Consider the following 17929-nt stretch of genomic DNA (forward strand, 5'->3'; position numbering starts at 1 on the left):
GGCTTAACCTTCAACATTTCTTTTTCTGGCTCCTGCAGCACTTTAAGTGATCATGCTGTAGAGAACCTTTCTGGCTTTATTAGCAGAAACTCTCTTTCGGCTTTTACGGCATCGGCTAGAGTCAGTTTTGGCATAGCCAGTAAGTGTTGCTGGAAAGCTACGTTTTTCAAAGGGTTTGTAAAGTGCTCCTTGGCCAGATTCTTCTTAAATTGTTTTGGCAGCTCTGTTTACGCAATGCGTACTACTCTTTTAATTTCCATTGCATGCTTCAGCAATGAGGTTTGCCCAGCCTTCTTCAAAGTGCTGAGTTTGGCGTGTGCTTGTCGAGTAGACAGCCCAAACGAGACCAGGCAACAAAAATGCCCTCTTCTCCTGGTACCTGTCCACAACTCTAGCTTCCTCCTTCAAAGCTTCACGCATATGTAAGGAAGCCCCAGCCTCTGTCTATTCGTTGGCCCTTGCCACTTCTTGAAATCTGGAAATAATATACTTTTGGTCTCCTGTACCGGAATACTGGGGAGCCCAGAACTGTGGTGCTGGTGTCTGTGGTGCCACCAATTACTTTTCTAGGGCGTATGTTAGCTGATCTGCCTTTTGGTCAGCATTGCGTGCCCTGCAGTACATCTTGCTTTGAACTCTGGGGCTTCCTGTGAGCCCAGGGTCCTACCAGCGCAAAGCTTGGAATCCAACTTTTGTCCGGACACTCTCAAAATTGCCGTTCCTAATCTAATTGGATTTCGATGAGTTCAGGGTAGCCTGCGCATTCCCTTGGCTCTCAACTTTCATTTGGAAATCACGAAATGATGGCTAGGTACTGGTTGGTTCTCGGAGACTGAACAAATGTTTAACCAGTTCGAAGCTTGATCTCGTCACAGTTCAAAGCTTCAGTCCTTTTCCATCTACTTCGATCTTCTCCCAACCGCCAACCTTGGGGCAGCCAAAATATATTCATCAAAACTAAACCAAATTGCTACTAATGTAGCTTTCAGGTTCGACTTGATCTCACCATTGCCACCAATGTAAAAGATGCTGCCATGTCTTACACGGCACAGCAGTTAATTCCTCTTTTTTAGGCTCGGAAATAATCACGCATGAAAGTAAAGTGCTTTCTCATGTATTTTTTATATAACTGACACATTTACAGCAAAGAGCTACTCTGCCATCACAGAAAAAGTGCCAACCTTTTATATGGTTGGCCTACGACAACATTGAGTATTACATAAGTTAGTGTGGTCAAAACTTGTGATGTCCTTTCATAAGTTATGGTAAGGCAGTATCTAATGTACAAGGAAAATGATAGGATTACATTAATTGAGGCAGATGTTATTTAATACACAAGGAAGACACTGATAGGCAACTAAATACATATATACATACAACTACTGCCACCGAAGATTACTAACATAAAGTGTATGTTTGTTTCCTAAAACGTAGCCGCAATGTCTATCTCACTATGGCCACCACACTTCTTGCAAAATTGTTTAAATCATTAGAACTGCAAACCTTAGACATCTAACACCTTTTTTAAGATTCCCATTTACTCTAGTAGAGCTGTAACTTTTACTCTGCCTAATCTGTTATATTCAACATTATCAAATATTAGGCATTTTTGAAAAACTTACTACTAGGTTAACTGCCTCTTCTTTACCAGTGTAATGATTGTGGTTGATTCAGGTCTGACTACAAAAACAATTCTACAAATTCAAGAAAAGTATGGATTTTTTACCTTTTTATCAATAATGCTAATTTTTATATCAGTATATGTGTTTATCATTGGTGTATGAGTGTTGGTTTTTTTGTCAAAATGTAGCTGGTGGCTTTGGAGCAAATAATAGTACTCCTCAATTAAAGCTCTATGGGCATTCACTACTACTAGTATCATTTATTCTTGTGCACCACATAATTTCTATGTCTACCACAAGATAGTGTAATTTTTTAGTCATTTTTCTATTATTTTGTTTTTGGTTAAAATATTTCTTTTTTACCATTGAATAATTTTACACACTTGCTGAGGATGTCTACCACTGAGTCATCTTTTCTGTCACACATTCTACAATTTGTTGAACTCTCCTTTTTTATGATTTTTATTTGTAGCCTAGCCTTTCTATCAGGACTAACCGAGTTTCAGCTCTTCACAAATGACTTCTCTGAAGGACTCTCAGAAGCAGTCTGCGGTCTCACCAGCCTTACAACCTTTAAGATCTATGATAACAAACTCACAGACCTACCAGATGGGTAAAGTATTTAAAAATAAAAATAACCATTTTTAATTATTGGCTATTGATTTTGATAAGCTGCCACACACACAAAAACATCTATCTTACTCATCTAATTTCTAGTTTTATTTAATGTAGTAATCATGCAATATGAACAGTTTGACCGAATGTTGTAAACAAATTCAAGCATTGGAAGAAGCTGATTGGATGATTTGATTGACTCGGATATAAAGATAAGCTTACACAAAGCTTTTTGTATATTCATCAGAAATTATCAGTATTTTTCTATCATTTGCAATTGTTTTTCATGTTTTGGTTTGAAGTGATCTGACTGCCAGAATGTTTCTAGATTAAAATCGATAAAACCTAGTCGCAATCAAAACACCCTCAAAAAGAAAATTTGTGCAAAATAATGTCTCTAGGTGCGATACTTGCGATACTCTCTCATTGCGATATTTGATATCCGCTAGTGTGGTGGGTTAAAGCTCTATGCTTCTCTACTCTGTCAGTCTGTATGCAATTATTGCCATCATAATCACACTTTCAATTGATCTGAGCGTTTTAATCACGATCACGTTTTATCAATATCAATTGCAAAACATCCTGGCAGTCAGACCACCTCAAACATCAAAAACAATCGCAAATGATAGAAAAATGCCGATACTTTCAGATAAAACCTAAAATTTTATGCAAGTTCATGATTTGATCAGTGAAACATTTATTGGTAAAAGTTTCATTGGCTAGGATTTTATTGGTCAAGTTTTTATTGAATGAGATAAAATTTTTTTTAGCAATGTGCTCTATTTTTGGGCAAATTTAATTAGCTGTGATTATTTAAAAAATTGACTGAACAGCACTGAAGTAAGAAGGAATAAAAGAGTAGAAATCTTGATGAGTTATGACTGGCAATAACATCAGCAATAACCATTAGATCAGCAGTTTATAAAAGAAGACAGCATTGAATTTTTAATCTCTCTGGTTCCTTTTTATAACATTTGAGTTGAATTTGAATCGCTAGCATTTCTTCTTTTCTTCTAGCAATCTTATCACAATTAGCTCGTTCATGTGTTACGCCTTTTTTTAAACTCTTCCAGAGCAAGTGTTATTAGAAAGTTTATGTTAATATAATACAACTATGAGTCTACCACTGTGCATGATAATTTATCAATGACTGACAATTGACTTGGGTGGTAAAACTTGAAAAGAAGTAGTAGCAGGCATTGAAAAGTGTATTGGAAGGAATAGCTTGATGGGTACAAATAGATAATCTACCAGATGCAATAACAGAGATAGACTTTAGATGGTTAATCTATTGAGAGTCATATTATAGCAGGTGTGAACAGGTAATCTATTGAAAGCCATGTTATAGCAGGTGTAAACAAGTGATCTATTGAAAGCCATGTTATAGCAAGTGTACACAGGTGATCTATGAAATTTTGTGTTATAGCAAGTGTAAACAAGTGACTTATTAAATGCCATGTTATAGCAGGTGTAAACATATGATCTATTAAAAGTCACATTATAGCTGGTGAAAACAAGTGATCTATTGAATGTAATGTTATAATAGGTGTAATCAATTGATCCAATGAAAGCCATGTTGTAGCAAGCCTAAACAGGTTCTCTATTAAATGTTGTTTTATAGCAAGTGTAAACAAGTGATTTATCAAAAGCCATGTGATAGCAGGTGTAAACAAGTGATCTATTGAAAGTCATGTTATAGCAGGTGTAAACAGGTGATCTATTGAAAGCCATGTTATAGCAGGTGTAAACAGGTGATGTATCAAAGTCATGTTACAGCAATTGTAAACAGGTTATTTATTAAAGTCATGTTATAGCAGGTGTAAACAGGTAATCCATTGAAAACCATGTTGTAGCAGGTGTAAACAGGTGATTTATTGAAAGCCATTTTATAGCAAGTGTAAACAAGTGATCTATTGAAAGCCATGTTATAGCAGGTGTAAACATATGATCTATTAAAAGTCATGTTATAGCAGGTGTAAACAAGTGATCTATTGAAAGTCATGTTATAGCAGGTGTAAACAGGTGATCTATTGAAAACCATGTTATAGCAGGTGTAAACAGGTGATTTATTGAAAGCCATGTTATAGCAAGTGTAAACAAGTGATCTATTGCAAGCCATGTTATAGCAAGTGTAAACAAATGATCTATTAAAAGTCATGTTATAGCAAGTGTAAGCAGGTGATCTATTAAAAGTCACGTTATAGCAGGTGTAAACAGGTGATCTATTAAAAGCCATGTTATAGCAGGTGTAAACAAGTGATCTATTGAAAGTCATGTTATAGCAGGTGTAAACAGGTGATCTATTGAAAGCCATGTTATGGCAGGTGTAAACAATTGATCTATTAAAAGTCATGTAGCAGGTGTAAACAGGTGAACTATTGGAAGTAATAGCATGGTGAGATTAGAAAAGTACTGATACACTAATATGATTTTTGATTTAATGCTTAAAAGACCGGAATTTCTGTAGCAACAGAAACCTACATCAGATACTGTTTGTGTTTAATTGCAGTCTGAGCAGACTCACTCAGCTAAAGGTTTTGGACATCTCCATTAATAATATCGAGAATGTTCCAAAATGCGTGTTTAAGTTAGCGAATCTGCAAAAGCTTACAATCGGTTCAGAAAAGTTGAAGAAGATTGGTGAGGAGATCCTGAGTCTAACAAATCTCACTGATCTAGAATGCAAAAGCTACTCTCCGTCAATAAAGTACCCTCCATCCGAAGTTTGTCGAGGTGGTCTCCCAGCAATCAAAAGCTATTATGAAACTCCTGAAAGCGACAGAGTACAGAGACCAGTATGCGAGTCAGGTAAACAAATTGCTTCAGAATCTGAGAGCCAATCCTTTACCATTAAAGCCTATCCTAAGGTATCAATCTTTTTGAACGCTTTGAATTTATCTGTCCTTGAAAATTTAAATCTCATTTTGAAATTAAAATGAGTTTATATATACTTTATATAAAGGCCCGACATTTCTCGAGGAATAAAGAAATCGCTGTACAGCAAAATTATTTTTGTTTTACATATAACAACAGTTACCATTCTAACTTTTAAACTTCATATCATGAAAAAAGTGTTTTGTGCAGTTTAAATATAGTAGAAAAAAAGATAAAACAACAATAGCCTATAGGTGTTTACATTTAAATGTGAAATAATTAGCATTAATAGCTAAATATAGTCTGTTTAGCTACGATTACAATAAAAAATGGTTTGATAATGATACAAAATACACCAACTAAGAAAACAAAATAAAAGCATGAGTTTGCTGAATAATTTAATAATAACAAACAGGGTATAGAAGTGTGTATAAAAAAATTACTATATAGTAATGTTGATGTATTTAGTGGTTATGATCTGCAATACAATGTAATATTACAATGTACATGTACTTCCTTCATGTACTTCCATGAGTTCTTACTTTCGAGACAGACATATATCATAAAAGTTGAATTTAACTTAAATGCGTTTAGCTTTCTAAATGCATTGGCCTGCTTAAAGCAAAGTTTTAGTATGCATTTTACTAAACTTTGGTTTTTTCATCGTCTAACATTTTATCACAGCCTAAAATTTTATCGCATAAGAGATAGCGAGCATCGTAAATTTTTCAAGAGTTGTGAGAAGAATTTCAGCAAATAGCATATTGGCATTTTTCTTATTTCATATCTTTATTCGTAAGGTTCAATTACTATATATGGGGTAAAGGCCAATTATTCTCATACGGATAATTATAGGAAGAGCCGCGACATTTTCTCTCCGTTCAATCGGACAAAGACAATACGATATCTCAATTTCACATTTGTACCGGTATCGAGAGGTACCAGTATCATCGTATTCAAAGTTTTGATGAATAGCTTTTGGTGGAACAGTAACCTTTTTATACACACATAATTCTATGCAAAAATTGCTATTATTAATTCAACATATTAAGGATTTTTTTTTCTCGATTTGTATTAATTTTATCATTACCGAATCTTCTTTTATTGTAATCGTAGCAAAACTGGCTTAATTTAGCTATTACTTGCTGTTTATTTCACATTGACATCTAAACCTTTTTATAGTTGTTTTACTTTTTATAATTTATTTGACCTGCACAAAACTTTTTCCTCATGATATGAAGTTTGAAAGTTAGAATGGCAAATGTTGTTACATGTTTAATACAAATCAATTTTCTGTGGAAAGACTTTTTTATTACTTGGGCAACTCTGGGTAGTACCGCTAGTATATACATGTACATATATTTCTCAAAGTTTGTCTGTGTGTTTGTCCAGCTCTAGCGATCAAACTCTTGAAATAAAGAATCAGTATCGCAAAAGATTTGAGCTTGGACACTCCCATTCACCAGTTCAACGCCTTACCAATTAAGCAAAACGAGCTTGATAGATCGATAGGCAATATATGTTGCTATACTGCTTCACATACGCTACCAATCTCTGTTACAACTCAATGTTACGAAGGACGGTGGTGTAATTTTATGTGTGCTCAATTGTGGGAGCAATTAGTTAGCTCTTAGTAGTAAGCTTACTTAAGTTATCTATTAGCAATGTGCCAGGCTAATAGCAAGTGGCAGGAACTACATTGACTCTTTGTTTATAAGCTGAATTTTAATACACGGGCAACTCCCGCCATTCAGTTAGTATAGTTTTAAAATAACAAACATGTTTTCATGTTTGTTAAAATGAAATAAAAAATTGAAAGCTCCATCCAACAAATGGCAACGCAAGCTACATGTATAATATGATCATAAGTTAATTGCAAGCAATAGTTATTAACTGGTAGGGATATTTTTTAGCTTTCCTTTTGTACTTACTTAGAGATCTATGACAAGTTAGAGGTAATTTAGCTTGTTTCTTTCATCCAAAGTGGTTAGCGGCAATTCACCCTAAGAAAACTGCAAAATATGGATGACATTTACTTTGCCCATAAAAAACAAAGCTAACTTTTTAAAAATCTGATGAGATATTTAAAAAATACAACACTACTTTTTAGCCTTAACCTCTTTAACCTCATGCTAAAATTACTAATAAGAGCTGTGAGAGCAGGCATAAAATGATTTTGCGCCACACAGAACAGTATGTGCATTTTAACTCACATAGTGGAATGTATCACCCTATGAACCTATCAATCTTATCAATTATTGGTAAGATATCTGCCTAGTGAGCAGGAGGATTCAATATCGAGTCCAGTATGCAACAAACATTTCATTCCTAAATTTAAATAGTTATAGCTGGACAAACGGACACACGCACACGTATGCATGTACGAGTGTTTGAGACTGATATTTTAATATATTATTCACACATTTGAGAACAATATGTATAGATTAACTAAAAAAACTAAATCTATTAACATAATAATCTGTTTATTGGGCACAGCTAAACAATTAATTTTAACAATTTTCAATAAATTTATGTGCAAAATATTATTCTGAAACAACTATATTTATTTACAATTATATAATATACAAGTAATATTTACTCATTCTGAGAATATAAACTAAAGACCAGTCTACATAGCTGTGCATTACGCCGGTGACCAATAGAAAACAAGCAAACCTTATAGTCATACATAGACTCTGTTTTATTCATACAATTAATAGATTAGACACCAGCTTGTTTTATAACCTCTCTTGATCTAATAAAAATATAAAAAATATTGAGGGAATTGTTGTATGTGAACTTTCAAGCATTTACAAACTAAAATGGGGTATGGTGTATTATCTATTAATTTTTGTACATACTCGCATTGTTTACAGCTGTACATGATAATGAGTTACGACATCCTCGCTTTATAGATGGTATTTCTGTTTTTTGTCTCTTTGTGTCTATGTATATATACAAATCTTTTTTTGGTTGTTTGTCATTTATTGGTCGGTTTGTCGTTCGTATGCCTAATTGTAGCGATAAAGTTGTAGGAATGAAAAATCTACTTTGCATTAGATCTGAACTTTAGCCACCAGTTCTGCAGACAGGCCAGCTAGGCACTATGCTAAGCTTTCTTTGCCCATACTATGAGATAATTGTGCTCATACTTATGCAGCCCTGGCGAATATACTATTGGTTACTACCAGCACATTTAAAGATGCATAATTGTCATAAGCATAATTATAAAAAAACTTATAAAACTTAGCCAATTGCAGCTAAATTAATTACCACTGTTTATAAACTGTTTTAAATCTTGTGCGAACGTTTAGCATCTGAAGTTGGATACGTTTTTCAGCAATTTGTTTTAGCTGTGCTCTGAGCAGTTAAATATTCAAATTACGCATTGCCCGTACACATGAAAAAGTAAACAAACCCATTTATTTAAAGGTTACATTGGTAAATGTTGTATATATTAGATGAAAATATTTTTTCTATGCAAAAAATCCTTTTCATAACTCCTGCAACTCTAGTAGTAAACAAAAGTGTTTAAGTTGTCCAAGTTTTGTTCCAAACAAAAGCACCATCATCAGCCTTGCTGTTCAGAGCATCTATTAGAATGGGAAAAGTCATAAAATAGGATTAAGGTATAAAAATAATGTTTACATTGTAGGGACAACCCCTGATCAACCGACCCCTGATGATGGTAAGTTTAACAATCTAAAGTATATTTTACTAGTAAGTGAAACCTTTTTTAAACCACTTCCTTTGAATTAACTGGCTATAGGAAAAGTTCTAACTTTTCAGATTTTTGTTATCACTCAATGTAAAGTCTGTTAATTTAATAAAGATACTGCATGAGCATAACCAGAATTGAACTTTGACCTATTTTAACTTGAAGCTGTAAATAACGGAGCCCACTCATTGCTAAACTCTGGGTTATTAATTCTGCAGACAGGCAAATAACCACTACGCTAAGCTTCCTTCGTATGTACTATGGGATAATTGTGCACATGCTTATGCAGAACTTACGATGGCAACTAACCGATGGCAACTAGGTTACCTGCTATGGTTTATAACCTCTTGTAGATCTTGAACAAGCGTATAGCATAAAAAGTAAAAGATGGTTTTCAGCAATTTGTTTTAGCTATGATTCTAGCTTCCAAATATTCAAATTACGCATTGGCCTGCCACATACATAATTAAACAAACACCTTCATTAAAAAGTGAGAATGGTAAATGTTGTATGTGTTAAATAAAAATATTTTTTTCATGGGAAAATTTCTTTTCATAACTGTTGCAATGTTAGTAGTAGATAAAATATTCCAAGATGTTCAAGTTTGGATCTCAAACTAAAAGCACCATCATCAGTGTTGCTGTTCAAAGCATCTATTAGAATGTCAAAAGTCACAGAATAGAATTCAGGAATAAAAATTCAGTTTACATTGTAGAGACAACAATGCCTGAACAAGCGACCCTTCATGAGGGTAAGTTTAAAAATCTCAAGTACGTTGTTAGTAAGTAGAGTTTTTCCAAACCATTACCATGAAATAGATGGCTACAGGAAGAAAAGTTCTATATTTTCAGATTTCTGTTTGCACTCAATGTTAAGTGTGAAAATAGATAATGATATTGCATGAACACTATCAGAATTGAACACTGGCCTATTTTAATTTGACGCTGTGAATATAAATTAATAAGTCAAATTAATTTCAAAATCATAACTTGATGACCTGTAATTGCAGACACTGCTGGTCAAGGAATACATGAGGCAAATGATGATTCTCCTAATCCGGACGAGTAAAGACCAGCCACGGTATAAATAACTTTTTACTCTAACTCATCAAGTTTTGAAAACTTTATTATGCTTTAAAAAAGTTTAGAAGAAAAAGGCTTTAAGACTTTTGGTCATTTGAAATTGAAAGCTCATCGAGCTTCATCTGCAAAATTATTCTAGACTGAATATTAAATTAAATACACAGCAGTCCCTAGTTGGGTGGAGACTAAATACACAGCAGTCCCTAGTTGGGTGGAAACTAAATACACAGCAGTCTCTAGTTGGGTGGAGACTAAATACACAGCGGTCCCTAGTTGGGTGGAGACTAAATACACAGCAGTCTCTAGTTGGGTGCAGACTAAATAAACAGCAGTCTCTAGTTTGGTGGAGATTAAATACAGAGCAGTCACTAGTTGGGTGGAGACTAAATACACAGCAGTCTCTAGTTGGGTGGAGATGAAATACACAGCAGTCGTTAGTTGGGTGGAGACTAAATACACAGCAGTCTCTAGTTGGGTGGAGACTGAATACACAGCAGTCTCTAGTTGGGTGGAGACTCAACACAGAGCAGTCCCTAGTTGGGTGGAGACTAAATACACAGCAGTCTCTAGTTGGGTGGAGACTAAATACACAGCAGTCTCTAGTTGGGTGGAGACTAAATACACAGCAGTCTCTAGTTGGGTGAACACTAAATACACAGCAGTCTCTAGTTGGGTGGAGATTAAATACACAGCAGTCCCTAGTTAGGTGAAGACTAAATACACAGCAGTCTCTAGTTGGGTGGAGATTAAATACACAGCAGTCCCTAGTTGGGTGGAGACTAAATACACAGCAGTCCCTAGTTGGGTGGAGACTAAATACACAGCAGTCTCTAGTTGGGTGGAGATTAAATACACAGCAGTCCCTAGTTGGGTGGAGACTAAATACACAGCAGTCTCTAGTTGGGTGGAGATTAAATACACAGCAGTCCCTAGTTGGGTGGAGACTAAATACACAGCAGTCCCTAGTTGGGTGGAGATTAAATACAGAGCAGTCACTAGTTGGGTGGAGACTAAATACACAGCAGTCTCTAGTTGAGTGGAGATTAAATACAGAGCAGTCACTAGTTGGGTGGAGACTAAATACACAGCAGTCTGTAGTTGGGTGGAGATTAAATACACAGCAGTCCCTAATTGGGTGGAGACTAAATACACAGCAGTCTCTAGTTGGGTGGAGACTAAATACACAGCAGTCTCTAGTTGGGTGGAGATTAAATACACAGCAGTCCCTAGTTGGGTGGAGACTAAATACACAGCAGTCTCTAGTTGGGTGGAGACTAAATACACAGCAGTCTCTAGTTGGGTGAAGACTAAATACACAGCAGTCTCTAGTTGGGTGGAGATTAAATACACAGCAGTCCCTAGTTGGGTGAAGACTAAATACACAGCAGTCTCTAGTTGGGTGGAGATTAAATACACAGCAGTCTCTAGTTGGGTGGAGATTAAATACACAGCAGTCTCTAGTTGGGTGGAGACTAAATACACAGCAGTCTCTAGTTGGGTGGAGACTAAATACACAGTAGTCTCTAGTTGGGTGGAGACTAAATACACAGCAGTCCCTAGTTGGGTGGAGACTCAATACACAGTAGTCCCTAGTTGGGTGGAGACTAAATACACAGCAGTCTCTAGTTGGGTTGAGACTAAATACACAGCATTCTCTAGTTGAGTAGATATTAAATATACAGCAGTCCCTAGTTGGGTGGAGACTAAATACACAGCAGTCTCTAGTTGGGTGGAGACTAAATACACATCATTCTCTAGTTGAGTAGAGATTAAATACACAGCAGTCCCTATTTGGGTGGAGACTAAATACACAGCAGTCTCTAGTTGGGTGGATACTAAATACACAGCAGTCCCTAGTTGGGTGGACACTAAATACACAGCAGTCTCTAGTTGGGTGGAGACTAAATACACAGCAGTCTCTAGTTGGGTGAAGACTAAATACACAGCAGTCTCTAGTTGGGTTGAGATTAAATACTCAGCAGTCCCTAGTTGGGTGAAGACTAAATACACAGCAGTTTCTAGTTGGGTGGAGATTAAATACACAGCAGTCCCTAGTTGGGTGGAGACTAAATACACAGCAGTCTCTAGTTGGGTGGAGACTAAATACACAGCAGTCTCTAGTTGGGTGGAGACTAAATACACAGTAGTCTCTAGTTGGGTGGAGACTAAATACACAGCAGTCCCTAGTTGGGTGGAGACTCAATACACAGTAGTCCCTAGTTGGGTGGAGACTAAATACACAGCAGTCTCTAGTTGGGTTGAGACTAAATACACAGCATTCTCTAGTTGAGTAGAGATTAAATACACAGCAGTCCCTAGTTGGGTGGAGACTAAATACACAGCAGTCTCTAGTTGGGTGGAGACTCAATACAGTGTAGTCTCCAGTTGGGTGGAGACTCAATAGACAGCAGTCTCTAGTTGGTTGTAGACTAAATATACAGTAGTCCTTAGTTGGGTGGACACTAAAAGACTATGACATAAAATGCGTACTCTGCTTAAGATTATTATAGAAAATTTCAAACAAAGTATTTATATTCTGTTACTTGTCAACGGTTGAACAATGACAAACTTACCTGACCAAAATTGTGAATAAAGTTCATCTTGGACTTGTGCACTTTTGCAGTGCATATGTTATGCAGTTAAAGAAATTAAAGTTATATTTTTCAATTGTTAATCATATAATAGCGTAGATGCACAGCAAACAGTTTATTAATCCAGTATGACCAAGTGTTTATAAATTGTTGTAAGTTATGATATTTTCTGGATTTTGTGTGTTTTCATAATTCATCCTGAATTGTTTTAGGATTAAATTAGAAAACAGGAGACCCTAACTCTTTGTAGCCTGAGAGTTGTTGGGAGTTATCAACCTTTTAAAGAGACTCAAGCTCCCTTCATGAGTAAATCAGCTGATACCATCAATACTCAATATGTACAACAATCATATAATTGCCTAAGATAGTTTTCGTTGTTTTTTTATTTTTAACGGTTTTTTGAGTAACCTTGGTCATAAAACATATGAGGCTTTTTTAAAATCATCTAATATGCTGCACTCACAGTAAGCACTATGTTCCTTCAGGCAAAAAAACAGGTATTTTGCCAGCAAACCAAATTATAGAAATATTTTGAATTCAACACCGGTGTTTGTTTGCATTTCCTTTTTTAATCAGCGTAAGATATTATTTTGTTGCTAAAGCCCTCTGTCTGACAGATTAAAAATTTCTGCTTGAACTTTTGATTTCATTATATTATATAATCATAGCTTCAATTTATATTTTTAACTTAATATTTGACTACTTATTTATTCTTACTATTAATGTTGCCAACACAATTGTGTAACTTTTAGTGGTTTTTGACTTTTTCATACAGATTACTATGCATATTTGCTATGATGGATGCACGCTGCTGTGTGTAGTACACAATAAACTACTTTGCTGAGATAATGTTCTATCTTGTGACACTGCTTAATAATGACTCACAGTTGTACAGTTGTTTACTGCACGCGCTGATGCTGGTGGAAGTTCACTCTTTTCAGGGTAGCATATGTACACCAAGTAACTAGGAAAAGGGGAAATTTTCAAAGATAGTATTTTGCTTTGCAACAAATATACATGTAAAACATTGCCTCAGCTTTGCCACTTATAATAAGAATGCATTCATTAGATTTTATTCTGTTGCATTAGATATTTTGCATAAACGAAATGCTGAAACTAAATTTAACAATGGTAGAAAAAGTAACGCCGGGTAAGCCTTCTGACCGGATTGTTGTGGTAATCTAAAATAATGGATGGTACGATTCAGAGAACTTTGGAACCATACTAACTTGTAAAAAAGCTCACTTTGGCTTAAAGATCTATTTGAGACTGTAACATCTAATTTGGTGAGTTGTATCCTCCTGTATATCATCATATAGAGCACGCAACTTCAATTTGTTAAACAATTCACATGGTTATAGAAAGTGAGGTGAAACTATGCTCACCTATGCCATCGCAGGACATGGTGCTGAGAGAAGGAGGGTGAGAGAGAGAGAAAGAGAGAGAGATAATGGCCTCAAATGAACTAGTTAAGTAGCCATGTCATTATTTATAACATAGAGGAAGACATAACAAACGCCGTGATGGAATTATTTAATATTTAGAAAGATTGCTGAAGAATCATTCTCCCTGAATGGGATCGAATGGCGATAAGAAAACAACAACCCAGTTGATGTCCTAAAATGATGGTGGGTGTTCATATCTTTATTCACGAATATATTTCTTAGTAGTCTTACCTTGTAGCTATCCATCTGGCATGCATTATAGAAATAATTGAAACTGGTTACCTCATATCAAAGTGCTGCCGAGCTCGGTCAATAGTAATTGCTTCAGATTTCTAAGTTTATGAACAAAAACTGAAGTGGCGTGCTATTTTTTCTTTAAAAACTTTCACAAGGAGATGTGATATTGTTTTTAAGAGACAAAAAACTAATTGTTAACTAAATAGTTGCTGATCTGAAGATTAAAAGATATTTGGATAAGCAAATGTTTCTATATCTTCTTGATTCTATTGTTTGTCTCATAACAGGCAGATTTGGCATGAGACGACATGTATGCATGCAGGTAGGTTGACATGAGACACCATGTATTTAGCTAGGTTGACATGAGACAGCATGCATTCAGTTAGGTTGACATGAGACGCTACGTATTCAGGTAGGTTGACATGAGGCGACATGTATTTAGGTAGGTTGACATGAGAAGCCACATATTCACTATTCACTAGCCACTATTCTACTTATTGTTAACCATAACTTAGCTTATCATTAACTGTAACATAACTTATTGTTAACTATAACTTATTGTTAAATATAATGTAACTTGTCCTATCGTTAACTATAAATTATTAACTAGCAACTATACCTCAGACTATTAACATTGACTATAGCTACTGTATAACTAGTATTCCTTGATATCACAAACTGAAAAAACAAATAGAATGTTCAAAAATTACACTTTAGAATTATGCTACCTGATATGAACGGGTACGACCAGCATCTAAATGCCCTGAATGCTGACGAACTAAATGTAATTTTAGGTTCTTATGGTTTAAAATACTTAGACTACATCTCCGATCTGCCTGACAATCCATTACATCCCTACTTTCCCAAAAAACCACTACACCTTATACCAGACACCAACATCTTACCTATCCATATTATAGAGCAGCACTATGTAAAAAAGAGTTCTTTCTTCCAATATTTACTATAATAAGGGCTGTGTCTGTTTATCTGCTCGAAGCCAAGTTAAGAGCATTAGGAAGACATATTACCCCATACGAAAATCGAAACTGGATAATCAGAATTTCAACCAGTTACACTACCAACTTAACCATCTGACCACTTTGCTGCATTGTGGAATAATTGTGCAGTTATTTATTACACCTGATAATCTCTCACAGCATGCAGGACTCCCAGAATGCAAAGTACACATATCGGTAATCTTCCTTTACTATTCTTTATTTTATTTTTAGTTTCATGATCTAATTTACTTGGACCTGTGATAATGAAGTTAATATCTATCTAACTTGTATATTTGACATACATTCTTTAAGATTTGGCTGTGTCAGAATTGTTTTCTCTTTGTATAATCGAGGTGAGGTATTTAAATCCATTTATGATCATAATGAGGACAACAACCTTTTGGAAGTGTACAAACTTTTAATAACTGAAACAAGAGTAATCAGTTGAACTTCAGTTATACTGAGAGATCACGCTTTCAGCTGCGTATTAAGGATCCCATTCTATCAAGTTGTTGTATGTGTAATTGGTAATCATCGACAAAATGATGTTTCTCGGTACATGTCAAAATAAACATAAAAATTGCAAAGGCAGAACTCAGGAACTATTGAATAAGTTAAACAGACAAGCTTAAAAAGTTGGTAATCTAATACTATTGCGAAGTAGTCGGGATAATGACTTGTAAGTTGTAGTAACAGAAAGTTCATAACCTGAAACATACAACAGTAGATGGTGTGTGTTGGTGTTGAAACCCCCACTAATAGTACTACCCATACATTTTGAATAAACAAAGAAGTATTACTCCATTGATTTATGCAATGATACAGCAATGTCGGAGTGCATTGCAAGGCGTGTATCAATATATGATAATCAATAAAACTCTTTTGTAATAGTTCTACATAGCAGCTATTCATCTGATATGCTTTATAGAAATAACTGAATGTCGTTATGGAATAACAAAATGCTGCCAAGGTCAGTTACTGCATAACAAAGTGCTGCCAAGGTCAGTTACTGCATAACAAAGTGCTGCTAATGTCAGTCAATACTGTTTGCGTAAAAGCTCCAAATTTGTGAACAAAAGTAAAGGGTAAGTGCTAGATTTTTTGCAACTTTTTGCGACTTTGTTTGAAAGACAACTGAAACTGATGTGTATATTGTCAGGAAAAAGTTCTGTTTCTTCCTTATTCTGTTGCTGGTCTCATAGTAAGTAAACTTGATTTGAATTCTTGTCACAGATTGAAAGTACAAATGTACTACAGAAACAACATTCAAAACCGTTTGTAAAACCTTTTTGGTAAAATAGTGGAATAGCTGACAAAGTTCTATGTATGTAGATGACAGAGTTGTGACAAACTAGAAGTGCATGGCATCATTGCAGTATAGTGTGCAGTGATTGTTCACTACGCGTTTACTTCTACTATGTCGTTTCTGAAACCCAGCGATTCATGCATATTGCAAACATGCAATTTTCAAAACTTGAAACTGCCTTTGTACTGCATCTGTGCATTCATATAAGTCTATACTGTGGATCAACTGACACTACTGGCTTTCAGAGTGCCAGTACTGCATTGTACAAAATTGTCAGATGCTATGAAAATTTGCTCTTACTACCATATCATTTAGGAATAGAGAGTCAGGTATTATCATCATTTTGGTAAAATTGTGGGTCCTTGTATTGTATTTTCATTAGCATTATTATTAATAAGTACAGTATTTTACAATCCTAATAGATTCCCATTTCAGTCATGTACTACATGCTAATTGTGATCACTTTGTTGACCTACTTCTACTCTTGAGCAGTTTAAGCAGCATTCACATCATAAAATTGTGTTGTGGTTGCGACCAAGTCAGCTCAATACTTGGTTCTGTGATGAGTTTTTACGAAACTGCGCTGTGCATGTATGTAGAGTGTAATGCAAAAGTGCATACTGCCTTTAGCACTGTGAAATGCACTTTAGCAATACTCGTACTAAATACAACACTGCCCACGGTGCAGCAGGTAATACTACTACTACTGCACCAATCTACTTACTGCGCATTAGAAAATTGTTGTAATGCATGTATTGCACTGGGTATTGTGCAGTGGTAAAAGTACACAATGCAATTATACTGCATAGTGCATGGCTATGACATACTACTGCTACGGCACTGATATTGCAACTACATAGATATCAGGCTACATTTTACTGCAACTGTGATACATAATATATCTGGGCATCAGTGAGTACTAATCAGTGCTTGTAATTTATGATTTACGAGTTATGTTTTTGGTAATGGTCACAAACCCTTTTACAACAGCTTTTTACAAGTATAGTTGTTGTTGATAATTACTGAAGGTTGACCATGACATTTGCTTGCTTGCATGATCGCAGACAAAAAACCATGCGCAGGTAAAAGCATTGGCTAGACATGGCTATACCCACTGCAAAACAACTGAACAACTGGAGATATGCCAACTTGTTATGAACAAGTAGCTGAGAAGTTGTCCACCCTTGCAGTTTCCTGATTAGTGTTCAGGCTTGTTAGATTTGAGGAACAATTGATAGCCTGAGTACCCTGCCTGTAACTATCAGCGATTGTTTTGGGAACTGAACTCTAGCTATCTGTTTACACTCTGTCACTCTGAACCACTACACCACAACCACTTATATACATGTAGTATGGGTATAGTGTTGTACATTAAACCACCTTTTTACACGCCATCAATATCAATATTCCCCTAGAAGAAAAGCTGTTGTTTTTAAAAATT

This window comes from Watersipora subatra, chromosome 4, assembly GCF_963576615.1.
Source record: "Watersipora subatra chromosome 4, tzWatSuba1.1, whole genome shotgun sequence".
Classification (NCBI taxonomy): Eukaryota; Metazoa; Bryozoa; class Gymnolaemata; order Cheilostomatida; family Watersiporidae; genus Watersipora; species Watersipora subatra.